The 12,012-nt window shown below is 49.2% G+C and overlaps 1 long non-coding RNA gene and 1 pseudogene across 2 annotated transcripts; both read right to left on the bottom strand.

The window, feature by feature from the left end:
- Nucleotides 1-249: 249 nt before the first annotated feature.
- On the bottom strand, nt 250-3,160 carry LOC125552190 (uncharacterized). 2 transcript variants are annotated; one of them, XR_015603154.1, is made up of 3 exons: nt 2,977-3,160; nt 987-1,064; nt 250-711 (listed from the first exon to the last, which is right to left on the bottom strand). It is a non-coding gene; the product is annotated as an uncharacterized LOC125552190 (long non-coding RNA). The 2 variants fall into 2 exon arrangements; XR_015603153.1 differs by having other exon boundaries at nt 987-1,109.
- Nucleotides 3,161-4,882: 1,722 nt separating this feature from the next.
- LOC147967324 (G-type lectin S-receptor-like serine/threonine-protein kinase At5g35370 pseudogene) lies at nt 4,883-8,044 on the bottom strand (annotated as a pseudogene).
- Between the last annotated feature and the right edge of the window lie 3,968 nt (nt 8,045-12,012).

A 12,012-nucleotide genomic window follows, 5' to 3' on the forward strand; every position in this document is an offset into this window, starting at 1 on the left:
TTAGACAATGGTAGCATGTCAACACATAGTGCAATGCATGTTTAGATAGTTAAGAGATTATATTTATAGGGGCATGAAATTTCATTGAAGGAAAAATAATTGAACCCAATTTAAATAACCTATATAAATACTTCTAAAAAAAGGCTTCCAAACAAACACTAAGAATTGCTCTATTCTTCAGGTCGCAAGTATTCTGAAATACAATTGAATCAGAACTCTAAAAAGTTCAGTAATGTTGAAGACAAAATGTTGATCTGAAAATGTGCCAATTTGGTTATTCAGAAATTGTGTTCCTACAATAGCAGCATACATAGATGAATAGCACGATAGCATCCTTATTCAGGTTACATTATTCAGAAATCTCTCACCACCAATTACTCGCTTCAGATTGTTGTCAAGCCCATGGATGCCGCTGATGCTTGAAACAAACAGATATAGCAGCCATGTCTGCAAGATGGCATGTTGAACTAAAATGCGGATAAAGCAAAAAAAGATTATAATATGTTGAGTGAAGTCAAAATAAATAATAACAAAGCCAAGGCACATAAAAATAGATGGTTGTATCACAAAGTATGACCCAAGATGAGGCAATAGAAAAATTAACGTTCAGGCAATATAAACCCCGGGAAGAGAAACTTAGCTTACCTAAAAGAAAAGTTAAGCACATGAATTTACCCAGATGAAATTTGGAACTATGACCATTAGCAAAATCTGTATACATTAGAAATTTCACACATTCATGTTGGCACAAGCTACGGTAGCAATAATTTATAGGCACTGGAGCATGCTGATAAAAATTAAAAGTAGTACGGTAGAACAAAGGTAAGGACGTAAGGTGAATAATTTTTAGAAGAAATGGTTCGGTGCAAAGGTCATATTAGTCCATTGAGTAACTGCATTAACAACCTCCAGATTCTATCAGTCATGGACTAACAACAATAATAACACCCACTGGGCAGTGGCTAGATAAGTAAGAAGAGGCAAACCTGAAAGAGTGTCGCGGAGCCACGGGGATGTCCTTGGAAGAACTGGTTGTTGGGAGCATCCATCCAATCACAAACTTCCTATTAATTGATAAAGCTTTCACCTCTGTACGTAGGCCATATTCACTTGCAGTGGTAAAAAACAGAGGAAACAAGTAAGCACATTCTAATCTACAGTACTCACATTACAGTCCACTGTTTAAAGCCCTCAACTTTGACAGGAAACAACTAATTCCAGTAAGCACATTTTGAATATTTAAAAAGTTATAAATGGATATAAAAGAAACTGTAAATTAGGTGACAAATAAGAAAAATGTTACATGCCATCGACACATCGCATGCTCTATATTGTGTCATTTCATTACCAATGTTGGCTGCAGAACAAGAAAAAAACAGAGAAATTGAAAATGATATATGTTCAAAGGAGATGAGTAATACAGTCTATAATTCTATATCATGTCCAATTTTGTCATATATGCATGAGCATATAGTCTAAACCCCAACTTCAGTTGCCCAAAAGTAATCTAAATTTGAGTTTTGTCACGACAAGAATTATAGTACCTCTTATATCAGATCAAAGATAAATAAGTTCTAGAATACTCACTGGTAAACTGTTGTAGATGCATTACTGAAAAACAAAAATTAATTTGCAGGGTTATAATACAGTGATAGAATAAAGTTTTTTTGATCAGAACTGCATGAATACACACCACACCTCCTCTAACTTCCAAGTGATTTCCAGGCTTGCCCCCAACTCAGCTGACAGCATATGTGAATCTTTGGGGAAAATACCATACATAAACACGAAAAATAGTACCATGATTGGCAATGCAAGCCGTACATATGAATTTGCTAGGCCAATAAACAAGTATGGAAAGTAGATGATATTGCAAACAAATTTCAACATCGATTCTCCACGAACATCGTCTTCACAAACTTCACAAACCTGAACATTTACAACTGATGTGTCTAGATTTGTTTACTACAAATAATATACCCATTCCTTATTATCTTTATATAACTTTCTAGTGCTTTCTTTCAGTGTAACAACTAACACATAGTAAATTTACTACCCCCGTCCGCCTCCTTGTGCCTACTCCTTCTGCATCTCCAGGCTACCAAATTTGATGTAGAAAATCAACTGCAAAGTTCCAACTCCCTTCTTCAAAATCTATTTGGCCAGAATCTATCTAGCTCCTGGGCATGGTTTCTTTTGGTAGATATTTGTCACTTTTAACCTTTTACATATGTATACATGGTATATCATTGGACATAGTATAACGATATTCACCAAAGATACGTGTTAATGTTCTTAACTCTCTTCCTTCTAACTGGCATAATGTGAGAAAATATGCATGGTTCAGAAAAGTGATTCTTCCCTGGGAAACTTTACTCCATGCATATCTAAAACCAACATCAGTGTTCCAATACATTGAGTGTCATTTCTTACTTATATCATTCTGTGATGTAAGCTTTTCAATTACTATATGTCAGTACAGTCTTCGTTCTGAACCATGTCCAGGAAAAATCCAATGCCTTGGATAGCTTAGAACTTGAGTAAATCATTCACACTGTATGGGATGCCTTGTATCTCTGGCTGGACGTTTAATTGATCTGAGGTCCTTTCCCAAAACAAAAAGGAGATAGCAGCCATCACGGAGAGGAGGGATGTAGTTCAGCCAAATAAGTTAACATTCTTTCTTAGTTCAGATAAACATGCTCTAGTCTTGAACGACATTAGCTAAGAAGAAGTAGTATAGCAAAGAAAACATGGGCAATCAACGTAGCTTCTTCAGGTGATACGAAGTAGGTATAGATAATAGCAAGATCTGTGCCTCTAATTTTTTTAGCAAGGTCGGACGTGTGGAGTAAATTATCAAGCACATAACTGAACATATATATAACAAAAATAGCAAGACCGGACGTTTGGGGTGAATTAGCAAGCACAAAACTGAACATAAATATTTTCTCCTTATTAATGATGATTGCTTACGGGAAAGGATATGCCTGTCCTCGACGCTCAAATTGGTGAGGGATTCGTTGCAGAAAGAGATCCCCTTGCGTGTCGTGGGAAGCGTGTAGCGGACGCACGTTGTGGGGAGGCAGAGCCGATGCACACGGGCAACGGCCAGGGGCGGAGGGGGGCTGCTCACGCTCGCGGCGGCGGAGAAGAGGACCGGCTGGAGGCGGGCGGCGGGCGGCGGCGTAGGATGGAGGCCCGGCCGTGGAGCGGCGGCGGAGGAGGGCGAGGATGGGCGGGCGGCGGCGTAGGATGGAGGCCCGGCCGTGGAGCGGCGGCGGAGGAGGGCGAGGATGGGCGGGCGGCGGAAGGCGGCAAAGGCCCGGCCGTGGAGGCGGCAAACGGCGGCGGAGGCTTGGCCGTGGAGCGGCGGCGGAGGCTTGGCTGTGGATGGGCGGGCGGCGGCCGGCGGCGAAGGCCCGACCATGCTCTGGTCGTTGGGAGGAGGAGGTGCGGGGTGTGGGAAAGGTCGTCGTGTGGGGGTTCGTGCGTGCGTGCGGTGGGTTTTTTCGGAACGGGTGAGCTTAATTGCGTGGCTTGTTGTGTTAAACACAGGAGGATTAAAGATCATTAGATATTGTAGGTGGACGGATAGAATTGCTTGGATCTCCGTCTCTCTTTCTTTTATAGGAGTAGTAGATGAGCGCGCGCTGCATTTTAGCGCGGCTGCTGGAATGGTCGCTGCGCGCCGCGCCAAACCAGACGATGGGCGCGCGCTAAAACTGTTTTTTGCGCGCGCCGCGTTCAGCGTCTATTGGAGATACTCTAAGTTGGTGACTTATTTGAAACCAAATAAAGCCTTACCCGCACAAAAATACATTCACGCTATGAGCAAAAAATTGTAATAACCAGAGTAGCATGAAACCACGGTATTTTAGCCCGTTAGGATAAGATACCGCAGTGTTGACATATCAAAGTATTTTGAAGTATTAATGATGTATTATCTTCTTTTTTTCGTGTTGGCCGGCCGGCGTGGCAGGTGCAGATGGATTTGTTTGTTTATGCAGCAAAGCATATGCATATGTTCATCGTCTCCTTTCACACGGAAGCAAGAAAATGCAAGCAAACGTCGGCATGTGCAATTGGCGTTGACCCTCCTTTTCAATTGGCCCAGCTTCTTCCACGATGACAAGAAACTGATCGATCATCCCTACTCCCTCCTTCCATCTATATAGAGTCTAATGCATTTTTCAAGACTGCCTTTGATTATTGATAAGATTAATAATACATGAAATGTATAATGTGAAAATTATATATTGGAAGCTCTTTTCACATACGAATTTAACGGTATGCTTTATGTAAGTTGCATGTCATATATTATTGCTCTAATATTCGATCAAAGTTAGCCTTAAAAAACGCATTAGACCTATATAGATGGAAGGAGGGAGTATCATTTTTCATTCATTCATTCAGACCATCAATCATGAGATACACCCCCGGTGTATAAGGGATGCATTTAAATTTTAAACTGAGCTTGAGCTCATGTGAGCATGGATGAACAGCAAAAAAATTGAAAATAAGTCAAGAAGTTCTGGGATTTTTTTGGCAAACATTGACAAATGTTTTGATCGCTTGCAAAATTTCATCATGGAATGACATTTGTGAAAGACGTGGTATTTTTTTGAATTTTACTGTTTACTTGAGCTCATGTGAGCATGAGCTAAGAAAAGCACTTTTGAATAAAGTGATTACTACTACCACTAGATGTCCTCCTTGTTTTCTAGTATAATAATACCACATGTGTTTTCATAGATCCAATGAGTCACAAAATTTCTCATTTATCTTAGAAATAGTAAAACAATTCTAAAAAAATAAATTTAGCAAAACAAAATTCTAGAGAGAAATATTGAAAATCCTAACAGTTTGCCGGCGGCAAAACGAAGAAGAACAACTACTCCTTTTCATTGATGAAATGTATGTATTCACAGCTCACAAATACTGTATGAACAAGAACATTGCACACACATTTTTGATTGATTTTTTTACTGCAAAATTTGCATCATTGCATTACACTGATGATGTCATGTCATGTCATCTGGGAGCCGAGAGCTGCTGCGCCGACACGCACGACGGCGGCGACCAGCTGCTGCTGCCGGCGGTCATGTCCGAGCCCTTCCACTTCCCCTTCCAACCTCCCGGCCGTACGTCGACGAGGCCGCGCCCGTACATCCTGAGGTACGCGAGCTGCTCGGTCCTAGGCACGCACACGTCCATGCTGCCGTCGAGCATGCCGGACACGGCCGTCATGGCCGGCCGCACCGACGCCTCCTCCTGGAGGCAGCACAGGGCGACGCGCACCACCCTCGCCACCTCCGCCGCGTCCGCCCGGCCCTCCAGCCTCGGGTCCACCAGCTCCAGGTACCGCCCCTCCTCGTGCAGGTCCAATGCCAGCGCCGGGAAGTAGCTGCTCCTCGCCTTCGTCGCCTCGCCACCAGCGCCATCGGACGACGCGGCGCTGGTGGTGGTGGTGCTGCCGGTGGTGGTGGTGTCGTGCTCGTCATCCTGCTTAGAGTTTTTCCGGCCGCGCACGATCTCCAGCAGCACCATGCCGAAGCTGTACACGTCGGCCTTGTCGGTGATGGGCGCGTTCATGAGCCACTCGGGCGCCAGGTACCCGCGGGTGCCGCGCATGGTGGTGAAGAGCCCCGACTGCTCCGGGCTCATCAGCTTGGCCAGCCCGAAGTCGGCGATCTTCACGCCGCCGCGGTCGTCCAGCAGGATGTTCTCCGGCTTGACGTCGCAGTGCAGGATCTTGCGGTCGCAGCCGGCGTGGAGGTACGCCAGGCCGCGCGCCGCGCCCACGCACACGCCGAGACGATCGGGCCACTCCAGCACGTCCCTCTTCTTCGTGGCGGCGCCGGCGGCGGCGCGGGGGAAAAGGGACTGGTCCAGCGAGCCGCGGCTCATGTACTCGTACACCAGCAGCTGCTGGCGCGCGCCCTCGGCGCAGAACCCGCGGAGCTTCACCAGGTTCACGTGGTGGACGTTGCCGATCACGGCGATCTCCGTGAGGAACTCGCGCCGGCCCTGCATGCCCAGGTTGTTCATCCGCTTGACGGCCACGGTGGTCCGGTCGGGGAGCTCGCCGCGGTACACGGAGCCGAACCCGCCCGAGCCGATCTGCCACTTGAAGCCGTTGGTCGCCGTCTCCAGGTCGGCGAACGTGAACCGGGTCGGCAGGCCCGGGATGAGCACCTCGTCGTCGTCGCCCTCGCTGTCGTCGCCGTCGCCCTTCTCCGACGGGACGTTGGACGACGCCCGCGACGACGACAAGGACGGCATCATGTGCAGCATGAACCAGCTGCTGCCACCGTTGCCGTGCTTCTTCTTCTTGGCCTTGCCGGTGTTGGCGCCGCCATGGCGGTTCTTGAGCCAGTGCACGCCCAGCACGTACAGCAGGAAGGTGATGAACACGGCCGCCACGGCCGGCAGCACGATGCCGAATATGATGGTGATGGTGCTCAGCGACGACGAGCCACCGCCACCGCCTTGGCCGCGAGATGGAGCCGGCGGGACCGTCTTGATGAAGGCGACGGCGGCGGCTGCGCTGTGGCCGCCGCGGAAGACGGAGCCGATCTGGTTGTGAACGAGGAAGCAGGACTTGGAGGAGTTCTTGTAGACGAAGCCGACGCAGGAGCAGTTGGCCGAGCAGAGGTCGCGGCACGCCGAGAGCGCGTCGCCGGCGGTTGTGGGGAGCGCGAACTTGCCGGCGAAGTAGCCGATCCCGTCGCCCAGCCTCGTGTAGCTGTAAGGAGTCCGCGCGGATGCTGCCGACGACTTGGCGGAGGCGTTGCCGGCGAGGCAGCTGTCAGATAAGACCGGGAGCGCGGAGCCGTCGGCCGGCGAGCAGCCGCCGGTGGTGTGCGTGGTGAAGGCGTCGGGGCACATGCAGGAGGAGCCGTTGTTGCCGGGCGTGCAGAGGCCGAGGGTGCCGCACGGCAGCGGGAGGTCGCAGTCGCTGGCCGGAGCGGCCCAGACGGAGGGGAGCGTGGCGCGCGCCGCCGTGGGTGAGTAGGCCGTGCTGAGCGCGCGCAGGCGGCCGGACGAGTCGACCTTGAGGAGCATCCTGGTGGCCGGCGCGGGCGGCGACGCGAAGCGGAGGCTGAATACAGTGTCCTGGCCGTCGTCGTCCGCGAGGAGGTAGATGCCGGAGGCGTTGACCATCATGGATCGCACGGCGCGGTTAGAGTCCTGGACGGAGGCCGGGTCGGAGGAGAGCGCCCAGTACGTGACGAAGTCACGCCTGCCATCGGAGGAGGATGCCCACTGGAGGAGCGCGTCGGTGGGGGTGAGGAGGAGGCGGTAGGCGCCGGGGGAGAGGTCCTGCTCCGACGCGGTGGCGGTGAGCGGGACGCCGAGGGGAAGGACCTGGCCCTGGAGCAGCGTGTCGGTGGGCGCGTCGAAGGTGGACCAGAGCGTGGCGTTGCCGGCGTCGATGAGGGCCAGCTGGCCGGTGTCGAGCAGACGGAGCGCGGCGACGGGGGCGGCGAGGCGCGGCGTGGACCAGGAGGGGCCGGACTGGTCGGCGGGGTCGGAGATGTAGAGGCCGGAGGCGTTGAGGGAGAGGATGATGGACTGGATGATGGTGGAGCCGGCGGTGGCGGCCCAGACGGGGGTGCGGGAGCGGTCGTGGAGGACGGAGAAGAAGTAGCGGGACATCTGGGACTCCTCACCGGGGGGAGAGTTGGAGGAGGAGGAGGAGTCGTCGGAGCCGGGGGAGTCGGCGCCGGCGTTGAAGACGGCGGCGGAGAAGGTGGCGTTGGGGGAGCGGAGGAAGACGCCGCTGGTGTCGATGTAGTGCATGTAGGTGAGGTTGTAGGGCGGGTAGAGGAACTCCACCGGCACCGTGCGCGCCGCCGCCTCTCTCAGCCCGCCGCCGCCGCCCAGCAGCAGGATCAGGCTGCTGCAGCTCCATAGGAGGAGGAGGAGGCGAGGGAGCGCCATGGGACCGGCGCGTAGGAGAAGCTGCCGGGCGGGAGGATAAAAGCGGCGCCTTTTTTTGCCGGTTTCCCTCCTCCGCGGCAACCGTCCGCGACGTGGAGAGGAGAGTTGACCTTGCTGCTGAAATGGACGGCGGAATTTAATTACTTACACCAAGAAAAAAATAAATAAATGACGTGGCTCATTAAATGCAGTGAAAGACTATGAGCATGTTCCCTCAGGAGTCGTTGGTTGGTTGCAGCTCAGCTCAACACAGCAGCAAAAGGGAGAAGGAAGATGCAGAATTTTTCATTGTTGCATGGAGCCGGGATTTTTAATCCATTTTTTTTGTGAGAGCTAGGGATATATCAGTAGACAGCCAGAGGAGCCGGATCTGCAGCTGCCGTCCATGTGTACCTGCAGCCGGGCATGAAGATAGTCGACATCTCTACGAGGAGTAGCTAGGCGATCTATGTAGTATATAGGTTTTTTCCTTTGTATGTTTTTATATGGATTTAAGAATCTAATATGAGGTGTCCGTATGCAGTTGTGGTAATTTGAGAAGTGTCCGGTGAGTGCCCACGGACGCGCTCGGGGGCGTTTGAGGAACCATATTTGTCATATGCGGCTGTAGATGCTCGTAGACTATGTCGTAGGAGTATTTCAGATTTCGTGGTGATTGCATTCGTTGTATCTGGATCTCCTCCAACCTTGCAACTAAAATACTACTCCATCTGCCTCATAATATAAGAGCGAATATAGTGTCAAAAATACTCTTATATTATGAGACCGAAGGATTGCCTATATTTGATCTAGTTAAAAAAACACTCTAATATTTGATGATTTCTTTAATATGTTTGAAAAAAAAAGATATAGTAGGTTGGTCGATTTGTCAAGATCAATCTAAGCCGCTAGATAAAAAACAAACGGCCGGCCTCATCGCCCTCCCCTCCCCTCCCCGTCGTCCTGGGCCGTCCATCTAAACCGACGCACCGTGAGATTTTCCTGGCGGCCTCGATGATGGCCTCGTTTCCTCCTTGCTTGTGCGACGAATAGATTGACCGAGATCCAAAAACCGGGCAACTTATCTTTGGCTAAACTGTTAAAAATGTTGATAGAGTATGATAATGATTGTTTCATTGTTGCATGGTGGCTGGGTGCGGTCGGCATGCAAAGGAAGACTTTGTGTTGCTGCCTCCGTGCCTCGTCCGTCATACATACTCTGGCCGAGATCACATGTATCCGAGTGTCTATTATACTATCATATCAAATACGGTAGAGTAGAGTAGTATATATTATCTTTGATGATTCCATCAGTCCTTGCTTTGAGATTCCTGTTTTAGTTTCCTGTCAGGAGCAGTGCATCCATCCATCCATCCATCCTAGGATCAGGATTGGGATTGGGATTGAGATGCACACAGGAGACAACATCTGTATACATGCATGTACACGAACACAGGTGTCACTGTGTGTGTGTCAGGGGGGCAGGTAGAACTGAACTTTTATACGTACGTACGTGAGCCTTAATAAGAAGAATATAAGAGGGCAGGTATGGATTGAATTGGTCTCTGTGAAAGAAGGGGAGCTTATTTTTATTAACTCAAGAAAGAGTTGAAAGTGATGATGTTTGGCATGCAACCATGCTTCTTCATTAGTATAGCAGTATTAGCAAAAAGATAGGAGCAGCTGGCCGGCCAGGAGATATATATACGGATCCTATAGACACGAGAGATACGAATAAGGTGTGTTTGTGGTACGAGTAGATTGTGAGAACACACTAGTGGCAGTCGGTGTTACTGTAGTACGTAGTATTCCTTCCGTAAAGAAATATAAAAGCGTTTAGATCATTAAAGTAGTGATCTAAACGCTCTTATATTTCTTTACGAAGGGAGTATGATTGAGCAGAGCTGGCGTGGCTTTGTGGACGACGACATGCATGGGAGGAGAGGAGACAGGAGAGACGCAACTTGAAGGCCGCCTGCCCTCTCCTCTCCCCGGGTTTGACTTTCATATCCAGCCATCCTCAAGAGAGAGAGAGAGAGAGCTAGCTCTACTACTACTTGATCACTCCGGACTGCATCAACATGGTAGTATTACTATAGACCTATGCTCCCTCTGGTCGGCTGCAAACATGCCAATACTTGCATGCACCAACCTCTACCCAATCACAGCAATGGAGTACATATATACATGGCGTACGATTCAGAGAATTAATATATATACAGTAGCCACGCAACAACCACCGTTACATTGCAATCTGCTGTTACGATCGAGAAAAGATCCATCACACTGCAATCGATGATTTGAACCATCGGATTTCATACGTGCGACGCTCTACCTCGGTCACTTTGCTGCCGTTTCAAGGTGCCTGCACCACATGTCACCGGTCCAAATGCCCAAAACCTCAAAACATGTAATGCTTGCTTGCACGATTCCATCCAACAGTTAGTGTGATCTAAGCGCAGGGCCGGCCCTGAGGGGGGGGGGGGGGGGGGGGGCGCCCCGGCCCTCCAAGATCTAGGGGCTCCCTCCCAGGTGTAATCTCTATTTCTAATGAAGCAGTTGATAGTCTCGCTTCCTGGTTTTTTTTCGTCCCACCACTTTTGTCCGGTTTTTTTCATAGATTAGATCTAGGGGCTCCCTCCCAGGTGTAATCTCTATTTCTAATGAAGCAGTTGATAGTCTCGCTTCCTGGTTTTTTTTCGTCCCACCACTTTTGTCCGGGTTTTTTCATAGATTAACCGTCGTAGATTTTTTTCGTCGCCTCCCCCACTTCATCGGTTTATTTTCACTTCATCCTCTCACACAATGAAAAAAACTGAACGGATCAGAACTTTCCATACTGACGCAAATTATTTAGTAATGTCTTTATGTAAAAGAATCAATCACAATCAATCTCTAAAGATCAAATCTAAATTAATTAATCTTCATAACGTTTGTTTTCTTCCGAATCACGTCCATAACTTTCCTTCCTTGTTTGGGCAGAAACTGTTTGGTAGCAGAGATTAGGAAGCTTCCTATGAGTGTAGTAATAGGAAGTATTCTTTTTCTTGATGATTCGTTTCCATGCATGATAATAGTAAATTAGGCCAACATTCACCACTATTTATCAACGTCATCAATCGTATCCATTCCTACCAGTTTTAAGTGAATCTGCTCGCTATGTCTTTTTTAAGGGGATCCGCTCGCTAAGTCGTCGTCGCACGTTATTTTCACAAGCAATTCCCCTAAAAAAGGCGTGGGTATTGGTAGTTGAACGCCCGCTAGGTTTTTCGCCTGTCCCATCCTCGCGCTGTGCCGCCGCCACCCGCCGAATTTCCAGCCGCCCGAGCCCGTTAACTTCGCCAGCCATCGGGTCGACTGCCCCCGCCCCAAACCCCCATCCCCGAGCACTAGCTATCGCCGTGTTGCCGCCCCAAGCTCCACGCCACCGGAAACGAATCAAGCGCCATCCCGACACCGCCGTCGCCGGCCCAGCACCTCTAGCCTTGCATGGACAGCTTCAATGTGCAGTCTCCCTTGCTGCCTCACCTTCTGCCAGTGCATGCAGCGGCGGGGTTGGACGTGTGCGTGCTTGCTAGCTTGCTCTCCGTGCGTACGTACTTGCTCTGCGTGCGTCGCACCGGCCAATGCGCATGATGCGTGTGTGCCTGCTTTTCTGTATGTGTATGCCAGCGTGATGCGTGTGTGCGTTGCTGTGTGTGTATGATATAGATGGCTCGAGTGTGTGCATGATGTGCTCTGCTCTCTGCCGATCTATGTGTTGGTGCTCTATATGTTCATGCCATACAAATGAAATTTCTGTTAATCTTCTGACATGTTGAGTTGGTTCTCTCTGTCTTCTGAGGGGGTGAATGCAAAGCAGTCTATTAAGCCAGGCACTATTGCTGAGCTAAATTGACAAAAAAATATTGGTAGCCATAGTTGTAGTTTAAGTAGTAGCGAGTTGTCTGATATGTATAAAGAGCCCGTTGCAACTGAGCCCGTTGCTAAATTAACAAAAAAGGTCGCCAGTGTCACTTGATATGTATGAGAATATTAAATGTATTATTAACATGATTAATATTGAACTCTTAAAGTTAATGTGGC

This window comes from Triticum urartu, chromosome 5A, assembly GCF_056163025.1.
Source record: "Triticum urartu cultivar PI428250 chromosome 5A, HENAU_Tu73, whole genome shotgun sequence".
NCBI lineage: Eukaryota > Viridiplantae > Streptophyta > Magnoliopsida > Poales > Poaceae > Triticum > Triticum urartu.